Source organism: Giraffa tippelskirchi, chromosome 5 (genome assembly GCF_054371585.1).
Source record: "Giraffa tippelskirchi isolate mGirTip1 chromosome 5, T2T-mGirTip1v1.2.pri, whole genome shotgun sequence".
Lineage (NCBI taxonomy): Eukaryota > Metazoa > Chordata > Mammalia > Artiodactyla > Giraffidae > Giraffa > Giraffa tippelskirchi.
In genome coordinates, this window is record NC_137279.1 from 128,388,276 (window position 1) to 128,405,641 (window position 17,366).

Sequence of the window (17,366 nt, forward strand, 5' to 3'; positions counted from 1 at the left end):
TGGGCCAGTGGTTAAGGGTCCACTCGCCAATGCAGGGGACACAGTTTGATCCCTGGTCTGGGAAGATCCCACAAGCTATGGAGCAGCTAAGCCCGTGACCTGCAACTCCTGTACCCACTTGTGACAACTACTGAAGCCCACAGCTGAGAGCCCGTGCTCTGCAATAAGAGAAGCCACAGCAATGAGAAGGCCACACATCACAGTGAAGAGTAGCCCCGGCTTGCCATAACTAGAGAAAGCCCATGCTCAGCAACAAAGACCCAGAGCAGCAGCCACCCCTAAAAAACTGCAATGAGATACTTCCTATTCCCTAGATTACCTGCAATAGTAAGGCTGAAAATACCAAATGTTGGCAAAAAATGTGGACCACTGGAATGTTCATATGCTGTGAATGGAAAATTTTTTTGGCGATTTCTTAGAAAATTAAACAAAGGACTTCCCTGATGGTACAGTAGATAAGAATCTGTCTGCAGGGGACACTGGTTAGATTCCTCATCTGGAAAGACTCCACATGCCTCAGGCAACTAAAGCCCATGCATCATAACTACTGAGCCCACGCACTCTAGGGCCCATGAGCCACAACTAATGACCACTGAAGCCCATGGTCCTAGAGCCTGAGCTCTGCAACAAGAGAAGCCACCACAATGAGAAGCCTGCTCACCACAGTGAAGAGTAGCCCCCACTCACCGCAACTAGAGAAAACCCGTGCACAGCAGTAAAGACCCAGCACAGCCAAAAATAAATAAATAATTTAAAAAGCATAGAAACACCTGCCCTTTGAATCAGTAATTCTACTTCTGCATATCTGTACAGGAGTAATGGAAACATTCACAAAAAGGCTTGTGCAAGAGTGTTCATAGGATCTTTATTCCATGTGCAAAACTAATAGCCCACATATCCATAAATAGGAGAATAAACAATGTGGTTATATGCATACAGTAGCATACTGCTCACCACAAAAAGGAGTGTACTACTGATCCATGCAACAGACGGATGAATCTCATAGACATAATGCTGTGTGAGAGAAACCAGACATTGAAAAGCTTATGTTGAATGGTTTCAGTTATATAAAATTCACGTGAAAGAGGTAACACTAATCTCCAGAGGAAAAAAATTGGAACAGAGGTAGCCTAGGGCTAGTGGTGGGGAGCTATAAGTTGACTAGAAAGATACAGAAGACAACTTTCTGAGCAAATGGAAGTTCATCTAAATTTGATGTGGGTTATTCAGATGTGGCCATTTGTTAAAATTTTAGTTAAGATTTGTACACTTCTCTTTATGTAAATGTTACCTGAGAACTTCCATTACCAAAATAACAATCACGTAGGGGCAGGGAGAAGGTGGAAGCATCCATGATATAAGAATGGCAGAATCTTACAGTGTTGAAGTTGGGTGATGAGTACATAGGGGTTCATTTTACCATTTTGTGTACTTTGTACAAATTTGAAGTTTTCCATAATAAAAAATTAAAAAAAATACCAGATGCCCACTATAGTACAGAACTTCCCAGTTATTTCAGCCCATAAATTTTATTTCTGTCTAAACCAACTAGAGATGGATTTTCTGTTACTCATAGTCAAAAGCATCTCAAGTAATACACTGGAGATTGAGGTAGTCCTTTTTTTTAATTCTATCATTTCTGCGTGACAATAAACCTAGTAGTTGGATCTTATCTAAGTTTCGAGGATGGAAACCTGTTAGGCACCAGGAATTAGACAAGAAGTTGTGCTCATCAACCATACAGCGGTAGACTGGAGCAGGGGAATCCACTGGCACGCACATTGACAGAATGGGACCAGTGTCAGTCCACGCATTCTGTTTGTTGTCAAACACCAGGTCTAGGTATCTTTCTCATCCTCAAATGAGAGGTCACATAATAATATGGGACTTAGAAAACTTTTAGAACAAGGGAAAGGGAACATTTTCATGACGATTTAAAGGAAGAGCAACTGAAAATTATATTTTATAAGAATTTTAAGAAATTCTAAAACTTTTCTGTATCCTTTGTTGATGTAAGAAGACAAGGCTCCTGTGGAACTGAAGCATAAAAGCAAAAGGAACAAATAGGCTAAGATGAAAACAGGACAAAAAGGTGGATAGGTGTAGGTAAACACCATACAGTAGCAAAATTAAAATACAAATTGGAGATGGTGAAAAAAGTAGGATTCACATTGTGGTGAACCAATGAATGTGGAAAACACATTTGACAGTGTCTTGGGAACTCAGAGGGAGAAATAAAAGAGTTTGAAAATTGTGGGAGAGATGGTAGCTATGGATGACATCAAATGTCAGAAGGTGAGCCAGAGTTTTCAAGGGAAAGGCTGTGACTAGAGAGTCTTGTATCCAGCTGCATTTTGTTTCATTCATGAGAGTAACAGACATTCATGTGCGCCAGAGTTCAAAACCGTGCCAACAGTTTACATAACCTTCTTGAAAAACAAAGCAAAACATTTAGTTGACTGAAAAACAAATCAAAATGAAGAACTTAAGAACAGAATATATGTTATGAAAGTCCTGGCATATTTCCTAAAATACTACCAGTAAACGGAAGGTCATCACAAGTTCTTGGTTGAATACTCATCATACCAAAATCACTGTGATAGAACTGAGGACACTGATGAAGCTGTGCAGGAATGTGTATTGTGTGCTATCTGGACTAAACTTGAAAGCAGTTTCTTTATGAGTTGTTATTCCTCCGGGACAAAATTGTGTAATTGGCACAAACAATTCATCTGGAAACTGTCTCCCTCAGGCGCTGTTTACAAGATTCAGAAGCTCAAATAGAAGTAAAGTACAATAATGTTTTCAAAAAGAAGAAAAGAATAACTTCTCAGAAAAAAAGACTGAAAGGAAATACTTCAAAATTAAATTAGCACAACATTGTAAATCAACTGTACTCCCCTTTTAAAAAGTTAAATGATTACTACAAAACTATGATTTTTAATCTTTGACTTTTATATTTTTTAGCTTTTGAAATCGGAGAAGGCAATGGCACCCCACTCCAGTACTCTTGCCTGGAAAATCCCATGGACGGAGGAGCCTGGTAGGCTGCAGTCCATGGGGTCGCTAAGAGTCGGACATGGCTGAGTGACTTCACTTTCACTTTTCACTTTCATGCATTGGAGAAGGAAATGGCAACCCACTCCAGTGTTCTTGCCTGGAGAATCCCAGGGACGGCAGAGCCTGGTGGGCTTCCGTCTATGGTGTCACACAGAGTGGGACGCGACTGAAGCAACTTAGCAGCAGCAGCAGCTTTTGATATGAGCATGTATTGTTTTTCAATTAAAAAAAGAAAGAAAAATTGATGAGAATGCTGTTACTAAGCAAAAAAAAAACCATATGAAATAATGAAACAAGAGAGAGCCAAAAACAAGATTTCATTATACAGTTAAACCAAAGAATACATGTATTATTCAAAGTATAGCATTAGCTAAAACAATGTAAAAGAGAACATTGGAAACCTTCACCTTTTTTCAATTTCAAAATTCTTAAATTTTATTTATTTAAGTCATGACATTTTAATAGTGGCTTTACAGTTTTTCAGATATATCAGTTTATGAAACATTACAACAAATAAGCAGAAGCAAACAACAAACAATAAAACCAGAGGATAGAGAGGGGAAATATATAATGCAAAAATAGTACATGCTCCCAGAATATACATATCCTAAGTACAACTACAGTCTTCCAGTAATAGAACAATAGTTCTATATGGTTCGTACCCTACCAGTGTAATCATAAATGGAACCTTAGTCATAAATCCTTATCTTTGGATCAAGGAGGTCATTGGTTGCTACAGATGTTATCGACTTGCTATGCCTGTCTTTTCTTTTTTCTCTGGAATGGGTTATTTATTCCTTAGTTTCCCCTTCAAAATTCTTAGATTTTAAAGGCAGATCAGAAGACAAATGCGAGGTATTAATACCCTTGTGCAGTGTCCTCTAACCTGAGGTGAACAGTAAGACCACATTCTGATGACCTTCCAGCGTGATGGTAGTTGGAGAGCCGAGGGGCTAAGGACAGACTCCTGCATTGTACCTTTTGTACCAGGCTTGCATGGACTTCTTAGCGACTTCCCTAATTTGATCCTTGACAGTAGAGGCAGAATCAAACTTTTAGTTACGCCCACATCTAGTAGACCTCATCTCTAGCAATTAGAAGCTCATCCAAGGGCTTCCCTGGTGGCTCAATGGTAAAGAATCCACCTGCTAATGTAGGAAGCATGGATTTGATTTCTGATATGGGAATATCCCATATGCAACTACACCTGTGTGCCACAACTATTGAACCTGTGCTCCAGAGCCCAGGAGCCACAACTACTGAAGCCCTTGTGCCCTAGAGCCTGTGTTCCACAACAAGAGATGCCTCTGCAATGAGAAGTCCACACACCACAAAAAGAGAGTAGCCCCTGTTCACCAAAACTAGAGAAAAGCCCAAGCAGCAATGGAGACCCAGCACGGCCATAAATAAATAAATAAGATTATTTTAAAAAGAAGAAAAACTGAATTAAAAGAAAAAAAAAAGAAAAGAAGCTCACCCCTCCTTCTCAGATATCTGAAGAGAGAATCAGAAGCCTACTGCCTTGCCATCTCTAGACAGTTCCATGTGCCAAGACCAGGCAGCACAGGTGATTGAGTTCGGGTGCCCTTGTTGGGGTCTGGGGACCAACAGATAACAGCTTACCTCTTGCTTGAGGATTCCTTGGAAAGTTCTCTGTAAGTGCTACTCCTGAGTTAGGAAATGCTTCCATACACCTTCCCTGACCTACTTGTCCATCAGATTCTTGTAGCTCCTTCACTTTAGATCAGCTTCTTACCTACCACCCAACCCTGAGGATCTGGTTTTTCTCCAAACTGTGTTTTTACTCCTGAGACTTTCTACCCAAGACTCAGCAGACACTCTTGCACCTGAGTCTATATTCCCTGGGTTCCCACTTTCCTACCATCTGCAAGGGCACTCAGAATATAAAAAATTGCTTATTTAAAAAAAAAATCTCTTAAGCCTGTTTATGCTACCTTATTTTACTTCACATTTTTATACACATATATTTTCTGTAACTATCTTCAGGACTTGATCCAGTATCGTTATCTTTGCATTCTAGTTTCATTCCCTCCTTTTCTGGGAAGTCTTTCACAATTTTTCCATCCTGAGTGTGTTTCTATAGCACTTAAAAACTAACACACATAATTGCTTTCTCAACACAATTGTAAACTCCTTGCGGGCTGAAATCGTGTCTCATACTTTGCTTATGCAACATGGGGCAAAGCATCCTGGTATCTAAAATAATAATAATAAAGTGCCCATAACAGCAGCAAGTAAATATTTCTTTGGCTGTGCATTAGCCTCCCAATGTGGAAACTGTGGCTTCCTTCAGATTCTTTCCCAACTAGTTCAGAGAGTCCCCAGGGACAGTTCAAATCTGCTCTGGAATAAAGTTCTTTAGGCTACTTTGTGTGTAGCCATTTCCCCCAGCTTGTGTTCCGTGAATGTTTTTCTTTCTGCCACCACCTCCCACACCCACTTTCTTCCTTTTATACTCTGACTACTACCATGGTAAAATATTTTTCCACCCCATGCTCTGATGCACAGCGTCTTCTGGGGCCTAGATCTTCTTCTTTAATATTATTTCTTCGGTTGTGCCAGATCTTAGTTGCAGCATGCAAACACTTACTTGTAGCATGCAAATTCTTATTTGCAGCATGTGGGATCTAGTTCCTGACCAGGGATCAAACACAGGCCCTCTGCTTTGGGAGTTCAGAGTCTTAGCCTCTAGACCACCTGGGGAAGTCTCCTATTTCTTCTTTTTTGTTCTTCGTCTGGTTCAATTTGAGACAGTATTGCCTGCCTCACCAGCACTAACCCATTGATCTTACCCTACCTTATGTTCTAGGATTCACTTTCTCTCAAGAGGAGTTCATTCCTAGGAGAATGAACCATGGAGCAAATAACCCCCTTCATGGACCAACCCACCCAAACATATTAAGACATGTCATGATTGTGTAGGATTGAGCCTGGGACCATCTCCTCCAGAAAGTCTTTCCTGAGTCATTCCTGTCCCCACCATTATCTCCATATAGGTAGTATACATCTCTTCTTTGTACCATGGTACTCTGAATATGTCCTAGATGTAGTTCTTATTATGTTATATAGTAATTATCTTTTAATGAACTTAATTCTCTACCTAAACTATGGGCCCTTTCAGGGAAAGAATCATGTCTCATGCCTTTGAGCGTCTCATTTTGTTCTTGGCACTAAGATTCCATAGTATCTCAGGCTGGGCCCCCAGGGTGCTTGTGTGCTCCACAATTGATTTGGCTTGAATAATACCTTGTTTGAATTAACGGAAGTTCTTCCTTTGATAAGACTTTCTTGCCAAGGTGATTCATTGTTTTTTCCTTTAAGATTTATGTCAAATTAATTAATCAAACATTGAATGAAGCCCTGTATGTCCTAAGTAATGCCCAGCCCCGTGAAGATGTGGAGATGAATAAGACATGGTTCCTGCACAGCAGAGATCCAGAAGCTTCTTTGTGTTTCCCTCCCTCCATTTCTCCATTCTTTACTCCATTCCTTTTCTGAATAGATTTTTATTGAGTCCGAAATTATGTCTAATGGAGTAAATGCATACAAAGAGATTTTTTTTTCTTTTTTCAATAAATTCTACTCAGTGCAACAGTAGAATTTTATTACAGATATAGAAATAGCACAGAAGAAAGTATCATAGAATTCTTGGAGTGGACTTGGCAGATCTTGGAGGAGGTGACTTTTAAGTGAGTTGTAAGGGATAAAAAGACACAACAGATGCTCAGGTGGATGAAAGGTGCATGCATGCTGATTCACTTCAGTTGCGTTGGACTCTTTGCAACCCCATGGGCTGTAGCCTGCCAGGCTCCCCTGTCCATGGGATTCCCCGGGCAAGAAGACTGGAGTGGGTTGCCATTTCCTCCTCCAGGGGATCTTCTCAATCAAGGGATTGAACTCACACTCACGTCTCTTATGTCTCCTGCATTGGCAGATGGGTTCTTTACCACTAGCGCCACCTGGGAAGCCAAACAAAGAGCATATACAAAGGCCTTGAGATGTGAAGAAGCATTGTGTGTTCCAGAAACAATACTACTTGGTTATCTCTGCAACATAAAGTTTAGTAGAATGGGGATGGGGTGAGATGGAACTAGGGTAATAGGCAGTATTTTAAGTGCTAAGGTCTTTTATGTTTGGCAAACTTTTTAGTGAAGAGAATGGTCATCTCCAGTATGGCTGGTGGTATTAATAATCCAAGTGTGAAGTCATTACATTGCAAATTTCCATCCATTTCCATCACAGAATTAAGTGCGGTTCTGTGGTCATCTAGCTGTAGTTTAGTATTCATCGTATGGGTGAATAAGAATGAAAAGAATATGCTCCCTAGATTTGATGTTCCTATTGAGGGTAAAGAATTTACCCACACAGACAGTTCAGAGCCCTTACCAAGCAGTCTACAAACTAGTACAGACTTAAATTGTAAAGATAGTATATAAGCACAATATTTTTGCTTTTTTAAATTGAATTATAGTTGGGCTTTCCTGGTGACTCAGTGATAGAGAACCCACCTTCCAATGCAAGAGACGTGGGTCCAGTCCCTGGGTCAGGAAGATCCCTTGGAGAAGGAAATGGCAACCCACTCCAGTATTCTTGCCTGGGAAATCCCATGGACAGGGGAGCCTGGTGGGCTACAGTCGATAGGGTTACAAAGACTTAGTGATTCAACAACAACAGTAGTTGATTTACAATGTTGTGTTATTTTCTGGTGTACAGCAAAGTGATTCAATTATACATATATATACATATTCTTTTTCATTATGGTTTATTACAAGATACTGAATATAGTTTCCTGTGCTATACGATAGGACCTTATCTGTTTTATATATAGTAGTTGTGTATCTAACCCCAAACTCCTAACTTATCCCACCCCCACCCCCTTTACCCTTTGGTAACTATAAGTTTGTTTTCTGTGTCTGAATAAGCACACTCTAGATGAATTATAGAAATGATTAGGAAAGTGTGAGTTATAAAGAGACAACCTGATTTGGGGCTTAAAAACAATTTCCATCAAAGCTAGCTGAGCATAGAAAATGCAAAATTGAGGAATGTATTTGTAAGTTAAAAACTTCTAATGTTCTATAGTCTTATAGTCAAGAAATGACCTTCTGGTTAGACCAACAAATAATCATCTTTGAGCTTTATAGTATAAGCAGGAGACAAATTTATTTTTTCTTTATAATAAATTTGTTTTCTTATTCTCTACTGGTGACATGAGCCAGTGTTAAGTCTTTATTTTCCACTAATCTTATTTTTATACTTTTAGGTATTCAGTTTGCCTTAGAGATTGTTTATTATTTGTATGAAATGAGTCCCTGTGTTTCTGCCAAGTTGCTCTCTGTCCAGATGACCCTGGGATTATCTTAGATTCTCCTTTCATCTTATTACTTTCAGAAATGCACCATGCTTCTGCCTTTTTCTTGGTGGAATGCATTCACTCTTCTCCTTGTTTCACTAGGGCTCATATCCCCATAGCCCTCTACTGAGAAATTCTTTCCTTTCATAGAGCTCATGTGAACTTTTTTTTACAGCTCCTAGGGTCTGTATGTGGACCATCGTGGAGCCTTTGATCATTAAATCACATTTCATACTTTGTTGTTGTTTAGTTGCCAAGTCATGTCCCATTCTTTGTGACCCCATGGACTGCAGCATGCCAGGCCTCCCTGTCCCTCATCATCTCCCAGAGTTTGCCCAAGTTCATGTCCATTGAATTGATTATGCCATTCAACTATCTCATCCTCTGTCGCCCCCTTCTCCTCATGCCCTCAATCTTTCCCAGCATCAGGATCTTTTCCAGCGAGTCAGCTCTTCACATCAGGTGGTCAAAGTATTGGAGCTTCAGCATCAGTCCTTCCAATATAATATTCAATGTTGATTTCCTTTAGGGTTGACTGGTTGGATCTCCTTGCAGTCCTAGGGACTCTCAAGAGTCTTCTCCAACACCACAGTTCAAAAGCAGCAATTCTTCAGGACTCTGCCTTCTTTATGGTCCAGCTCTCATATCTGTACATGACTACTGGAAAAACTATAGCTTTGACTAGATGGACCTTTGTTGGCAAAGTAGTATCTCTGCTTTTTAATACACTGTCTAGGTTTGTCATAGGTTTCCCTCCAAGAAGCAATTGTTTTCTTAATTGTCACACTTAGGCAAACTCAAATTTACAAGGTGATGTGTTATAGTCAATCCTCCAAAAGGATAGGGGAACTTTTCACTTTCAATTTGTATACTTTATAAATTTACTATTTTCATAATAAAAAGTAAAGATGACCCAATTTGAAAAACTAAATTCAATAGTAGAGCCTTCAGTACCAGTTCAGGTCTGTTATCCTACCTATATCTACACACATAGTCCATAGTGCAAAATAATATTGAAAGCTTCATACTAGTTTAGAAAGTGAGAGCCATAAAAATGTTCCTACTGTATGACCCAGAAGCTCTACTGCTGAGAAGCAACCTAAGGAAACAATTCAAAAGAAGGGAAATATAAAAATCTATACAAAACTTGTCTACACACAGAAAAATTGGGGAAAAAAGACTTTAAGATCAACATTAGGGGAAAAGTTAGGAAAATAATAATACATCATGGCATATTATCACAACACTGAAAATGATTATTATAAAAAACTATATTAACAACACAGCATGTTTACAGTATAATGAGAAAAAGAATACAAAATTATATATACACTGATTATAGCTGTGTATAAGATGAATTACATGTGGGCAGCTAGAAGGAAATGGTCAAATGAAAACAGCTGTTGTAGTTCAGTGGAACTAAGGGTGAACTTTAAAATTTTATTGAATGTTTTTTCAGGAGATAAGATTGGAAATTTTGAGAGTTTCAAATTGTCAGTTAATTCAGATAATTATTGTTCTGGGACTTTTGCAGCAAAGACTCCAGGATCTGAGCCTCTTCCCTCTCTATTTCACTAACCAAGAGAATTACCCCCTAGGAAAAAAGGCAACATCTACTTTCTTAGAAAAGTTATAAAAAGGAACATTCTCAGGGCATATGATACTGGAATGACCTTTTGCAGAAGTCTGTAAGATTCCATTCTTAGAAATCTTTAAGAAAGTAGTTGTGGTTGATTACTAAAGATGGATCAAATCCAGTAACCTCTTTACTGAGATAAAATTCACATATTATAAAACTCAGCCTTTTTAAGCACACAATCAGTAGTTGTTAGTATGTTTACAGATTTGCACAACCATCAATCACTATTACCTATTTTTAAAACATTTTAAAAAGTACTCATTAAGCAGCCATACCCCATTCTTCTCTCCTGCCAGCCCCTGGCAACCATTGGTCTATTTTCTGTTTCTATGGATTTGTCTATTCTAGATATTTTGTATAAATATGTGTGATTCATGTCTGCTTTCATTTAGCATAGTGGATTTCAAGGTTCACCCATGTTATAGCACATATCAGTGCTTCATTCCTTATTAGAGTTGAATATTAATGTTCCATTGTATAGTACACCACATTTTGTTTATCCATTCACCAGCTGATAGACATTTGGATTGTTTCCATTGTGTGTGTGAAGCTATTGTGAGTAATGCTGCTTTGAACATTTGTATAAAAATTTTTGTGTGGACATTTGGTTTCAGGTTTTTTGGTTATACATGTAGATATGGAATTGCTGGGTCTTATCATAAGTCTAACTTTTTGAGGATCTCTTTTCCAAGTGGCTGCACCATTTTACACTCTCACCAGCAATATATGAGTTCCATGATGATCTTTTGACATCCCTTCCAGCTCTTAATGCAGTGCTTGAAGTGTGGTAAACATTGAATAGATGCCAATTACTCTTACTGATAATGATGTCAGACAAAACTAGAGATTGCTTTGTGTCCATTGTCTCTAAGTAAAATGAAGTCGCTGTATTATTTTCCTCACGAGGGTATATTTTGGCCTTTTTTTTTTTTTAACTCTCAGTAATTGGTAATGATATTTTCTTCCCTTAATTTTCTAGAGAGAGATTATAAATGTGTGTGTGAATTTTTCCTTTTTGTTTGATAAACTACTTTGACATAGTTCTGAAGTCTGTAAGTATTAAATAAATACATGTGCTCATATTTAGGGCATGCCATTTTGTCCTCCAGGGTCCCCAGTCCTGCTGTCCTGAATATAGGTGGTGGAGATAAATCTGCCGCTGTGGCATAGCAGCAGGCTGTTAGAGTAAAGGAAGGTGAAGAACAATAGAGACCTGGGCTGTGAACACCGGGATCACAATGGTTAGAAGTGCTGTAGGGCATGTGGGAGTCTTCAGCGTGATCTCTCTTTCCCGTCCTTACCACCTTTGCCGCATCCCTCCTCCCTCACTCCCTTGCTGCTTCCTAATGTTTACTGTTCCTATTTTAAGGAAAAGTTCATATTAAAAGAGCTTCATGTATGATAAATGATTGAAGCGTTGGGACTTCCCTCTAGTGGTCCAGTGGTTAGGCCTCCCCCGTTCCACTACAGGGGGCCGTGTTGGGGGAGTTGGATCCCACAAGCCACGAGGGTGTGGCCAAGAACAAAAAGGTGTTGGCAATACAAAGATCTAGGTCAAGTCATGGTTTAGCCCTTTTTATGATTTTTCCTCATTGCCACATTTAAAAAATGTTTCCTTCTTTCATTCCCATTAATTCAAGTCACTCAATAGATATTTATTGCTCACCTCAGATGTGCCAAGCACTGTTTTAGGTGCCTGTTCTTACCCTTCTCCATCCATTGCCTTCTGCTCCTACCTTTTTCTACCCCTTTGCATTTCCCAAATTGGAAGTCAGAGAAAGAGACAAATGAGAGAAAGAAATTATAGGATGTAGTATCTACGTGTATTATATTCTCTTCATATTCTAGTAATCATTTCACTGATTTTCTTTGATTTCAAGAAAAATTGTATGTTTTCCCCAAACACCTCAGAGGTATGTGAGAGGACATCCTATTTGTGTGTACATTGGGTTTGAGGACTTCTTACCAGTTTTCTGCTTCTTTCCAGAATGGCATTTTTGATTTGTTCTTTATTTTCTGAGTCTGGCCAAATAGGAAGGAGGTCCTGGCAGGAGGAGTAAGAAAAATACAAATCAGAGAAGATAGGCTGCTGCTGCTAAGTCGCGTCAGTCGTGTCCGACTCTGTGCGACCCCATAGACGGCAGCCCACCAGGCTCCCCCGTCCCTGGGATTCTCCAGGCAAGAGTACTGGAGTGGGTTGCCATTTCCTTCTCCAGGGCATGAAAGTGAAAAGTGAAAGTGGAGTTGCTCAGTCGTGTCCGACTCAGTGACCCCATGGACTGCAGCCCGCCAGGCTCCTCCGTTCATGGGATTTTCCAGGCAAGAGTACTGGAGTGGGGTGCCATTGCCTTCTCCAAGAAGATAGGCAGAAAGGAGCAAAACCAAAGTCTCAGCCAGAGTGGGGATTACAAATCAAAGTAGTTGAGGCCTCCAAATACATAATATCTTATATGTAATATTATTACATTATGTTGCCCTTTTGTGTCATTTCAGTAAAGTAGTTTAGTTTTCATGGTGCCAGAAGAAATTTTAGAGATTATTTAATTCACTTACAAAAATAAGTCATGGACCATGCAGGGTACCTTATTTTTACCCTAATTGATAGAAAGGGGATAGTAAATTGGATATTTTTTCTACTTTTTATTTACCAACTCAGAATCTATCTTTGTAGTAGTCTCAAAACAGAAATGTTCTTCAACTAAGAAGACAAATGAATGGACCAGTATTTCCTTTCTCTATTTTTTTTTTGGTCATATTGTGGCATAAAAAAGAATGAACATTTGTAAAGCACCATAGCAAACAGACAGGGCTACCCTCAACTAGAGGTGACTGACCTGAGGATGAGGCCCCAAGCCATCAGTATTTTAACCTACCTGTAACTCTATCTCTTACACCAGTTGAAGAACTCGGAAATAAACTGTGTAAGCCACAGGATTATGGTGGATTGGTGTTGAACCTTTACTGAGAAAGGTAGAGTGTTTTAGCATGAGCAAGGTGGCTGGAAATAATGGCCTAATTAACTCTATGGCTTCCTATATACATGTACACTTGATGTTGTGTCTAGTAATATAATGTATGTCTACAGCAAAAAACAATTAGTGCATATTTTAGGTTATAAAAGCTGATCTCAGAGTTTTAGATTTTCATGGTCACTTGGGTTTTGGAGAAACTTTGAGGGTATTGAACTGTAAGTTCTAAACCTTTGAACTCATCAAATCTTGGAGAAGGAAGTATTGGGGCTTGAAGTTTCAAGCAGGTGAAACATTTTTACAGGAGACAGGGATCAAGAAAATCCCCATGGAAAAGAAATGCAAAAAAGCAAAATGGCTGTCTGAGGAGGCCTTACAGATAGCTGGGAAGAGAAGAGAAGTGAAAAGCAAAGGAGAAAAGGAAAGATATTCTCATCTGAATGCAGAGTTCCAAAGAATAGCAAGGAGAGATAAGAAAGCCTTCCTCAGCGATCAGTGCAAACAAATAGAGGAAAACAACAGATTGGGAAAGACTAGAGACCTCTTCAAGAAAATTAGAGATACCAAAGGAACATTTCATGCAAAGATAGGCTCGATAAAGGACAGAAATGGTATGGACCTAACAGAAGCAGAAGATATTAAGAAGAGGTGGCAAGAATACGTAGAAGAACTGTACAAAAAAGATCTTCACGACCCAGATAATCACAATGGTGTGATCACTCACCTAGAGCCAGACATCCTGGAATGTGAAGTCAAGTGGGCCTTAGAAAGCATCACTACGAACAAAGCTAGTGGAGGTGATGGAATTCCAGTTGAGCTATTTCAAATCCTCAAAGGTGATGCTGTGAAAGTGCTGCACTCGATATGCCAGCAAATTTGGAAAACTCAGCAGTGGCCACAGGACTGGAAAAGGTCAGTTTGCATTCCAATCCCAAAGAAAGGCAATGCCAAAGAATGCTCAAACTACCGCACAATTGCACTCATCTCACATGCTAGCAAAGTAATGCTCAAAATTCTCCAAGCCAGGCTTCAGCAATACGTGAACCGTGAACTTCCAGATGTTCAAGCTGGTTTTAGAAAAGGCAGAGGAACCAGAGATCAAATTGCCAATATCCGCTGGATCATCGAAAAAGCAAGAGAGTTCCAGAAAAACATCTATTTCTGCTTTATTGACTATGCCAAAGCCTTTGACTGTGTGGATCACAATAAACTGTGGAAAATTCTGAAAGAGATGGGAATACCAGACCATCTGACCTGTCTCTTGAGAAACCTGTATGCAGGTCAGGAAGCAACAGTTAGAACTGGACATGGAACAACAGACTGGTTCCAAATAGGAAAAGGAGTACGTCAAGGCTGTATATTGTCACCCTGCTTATTTAACTTCTATGCAGAGTACATCATGAGAAACGCTGGGCTGGAAGAAACACAAGCTGGAATCAAGATTGCCGGGAGAAATATCAATAACCTCAGATATGCAGATGACACCACCCTTATGGCAGAAAGCCAAGAAGAGCTAAAGAGCCTCTTGATGAAGGTGAAGGAGGAGAGTGAAAAAGTTGGCTTAAAGCTCAACGTTCAGAAAACTAAGATCATGGCATCTGGTCCCATCACTCCGTGGGAGATAGATGGGGAAACAGTGGAAACAGTGTCAGACTTTACTTTTTTGGGCTCCAGAATCACTGCTGATGGTGACTGCAGCCATGAAATTAAAAGACGCTTCCTCCTTGGAAGGAAGGTTATGGCCAACCTAGATAGCATATTTAAAAGCAGAGACATTACTTTGCCAACAAAAGTCCATCTAGTCAAGGCTATGGTTTTTCCAGTGGTCATGTATGGATGTGAGAGTTGGACGGTGAAGAAAGCTGAGCGCCGCAGAATTGATGCCTTTGAACTGTGGTGTTGGAGAAGACTCTTGAGAGTCCGTTGGACTGCAAGGAGATCCAATCAATCCATCCTAAAAGAGATCAATCCTGGGTGTTCACTGGAAGGTTTGATGTTGAAGCTGAAGCTCCAATACTTTGGCCACCTCATGCGAAGGGCTGACTCATTGGAAAAGACCCTAATGCTGGGTAGGATTGGGGGTGGGAGGAGAAGGGGACGACAGAGGATGAGATGGTTGGATGGCATCACTGACTCGATGAACATGGGTTTGGGTAGACTCCGGGAGTTGGTGATGGACAGGGGGGCCTGGCGTGCTGCAGTTCATGGGGTCGCAGAGAGTCGGACACGACTGAGCGACTGAACTGAACTGAATATCCTATGGTAGAGAAGGCAATGGCACCCCACTCCAGTACTCTTTTGCCTAGAAAATCCCATGGACGAAGGAGCCTGGTAGGCTGCAGTCCATGGGCTCGCTAAGGGTCAGATACGACTGAGTGACTTGACTTTCGCTTTTCACTTTCATGCATTGGAGAAGGAAATGGCAACCCATTCCAGTGTTCTTGCCTGGAGAATCACAGGGATGGGGGAGCCTGGTGGGCTGCCGTCTCTGGGGTCACACAGAGTCGGACACGACTGAAGCAACTTAGCAGCAGCAGCAATATCCTATGGTATTTTGAAAATTACATCTATATTTTCATAGAAAACTTTTTTTCTCTGCCTTTTCCCCTTTACAACAAAGGGAATTCTTTAGAGGTATGAGATGTGTATTGTCTTATTTTTAAAAGTCCATGAATGTTTGACATACATGTAAATATTGATATATTTTTTAATATATACATATATATCATTTGTAAGTTTTAAATCATAATTTAAAAATTTAATGTCCACAAATCTATTTGTCATGTTAGTAAGTGATGGGAATGGGGCAGGAACCCAAACAGTTTCATCCTAAATCCATTGCTATTTCTAATAAGTATCATGATACATATCATTCCTCATTATTAAAATGTGCAATGGTGTCATGAAAACAAATTGAAATCAGTCAGTGATGACACCAAATGTTGATAGGAATGCAGAGGAACTGGATCCTCATATGTTGTGGTGGAAATATAACATAGTGTAGCCACTCTGGAAAATAGTCTGGGAGATCCATTAAAAATCTAAACATGTATCTGCCATACAGCCCAGCAATTACATTTTGGAGCATTTATTCCAGAGAAATGGAAACTTCTTCGCACACAGAAACATGTCAGTGAATGCTCACAGCCCTTTCATTTGTAATACTCTAAAGCTGGAATCAGTCCAGATATCCTTCATTAGGTAAAGATTAAAGAAACTGTGATCCATACATACTTCATGGCTGCCAAGGAATCAGAGGAGGGGATAAAAGTGAATATGGTTATAAAAGTACAGCATGGAGATCTTTGTAGTGATGGAATTGGTGTGTACTTGACTATAGCAGTGGATACACAAAGCTACATGTAATGAAACTAAATGGAACTAAATACATTGACACACATAAAAGTGAATACAAGTAAAACAGCAGATCCAAAAATCAGTAGATTCTATCATTATCATGATTGTGATATTATAATTTTGCAAAATGTTACTATTGGGAAAACTGGGCAAAGGGATCTCTGTATTATTTCTTACAACTGCATATGATTCTACAATTATCTCAGAATAAAAAGCATACAAAATTGAAATCCAATTTTAAATAACTAAATTATTGGTTCTAATTTTAAGAGCTGTAGTATATTCCTTTTATTAATAATAACTATTACAACTTATAATAAATCATTTATGGTTTAATAACATCTTGGGATGGAAGGGAGCTTGAATGGTGCATTCTAGTTCTGGCACTATTGCCAGTTAAGTAGTTGTTCAATATAAGTCCATTTTAGTAAACTAGACAGGGGTTTCCTGAGAGGTTATTATTTATTTAGCTTGTGCCTACAACTCTTTCCCCCCAAATTTAACATGAATAATCTGGGGAACTTTTAAAATGCATATCCCCAAGCTTCATCTGTAAGGATTCTGATTGAGTAGATCTGGGGGGGGTGTGGTAAGGTGGGTGAGTGAGAGTTGCTCAGTCATGTTCCGACTCTTTGTGACCCCATGGACTGTAGCCCGCCAAGCTCCTCTGTCCATGGAATTCTCCAGGTAAGAATACTGGGGTGGGTAGCCATTTCCTTCTCTAGGGGAATCTTCCAGACCCAGGGATTGAACCTGGATCTCCTGCCTTGCAGGCAGTCTTCCGTGGGTCTACCAGGGAAGTCCCAGATCTGGGGGTAAGTCCTGGCAACCTGCATTAAAAAAAAAATCAGCTGATTTTGATTCAAAAGAACAATGGGTTATGCTTTGAGAAACATTGAATTATAATTTTTATGGTGAATCAATAAGAACACTTTCAGTTGCTTTGTGGCATGGAGGATTTGTGATT

The 17,366-nt window shown here is 39.6% G+C and overlaps 1 protein-coding gene across 7 annotated transcripts in view; it reads left to right on the forward strand.

Moving 5' to 3' along the window:
- The window catches only part of DIPK1A (divergent protein kinase domain 1A), a 208,014-nt gene that overhangs the window by 131,635 nt on the left and 59,013 nt on the right, over positions 1-17,366 (forward strand). The window contains exon 1 of one of the 7 annotated variants that reach the window (XM_081486358.1): positions 17,122-17,214. The exons of 5 other annotated variants lie outside the window; for them this stretch is intronic. The gene's annotated coding sequence lies outside the window, so the exon portion shown is untranslated. Of the gene's footprint in view, positions 1-17,121; positions 17,215-17,366 lie in introns of those variants that run through there. One more of the 7 variants, XM_081486359.1, reaches the window with a different exon arrangement.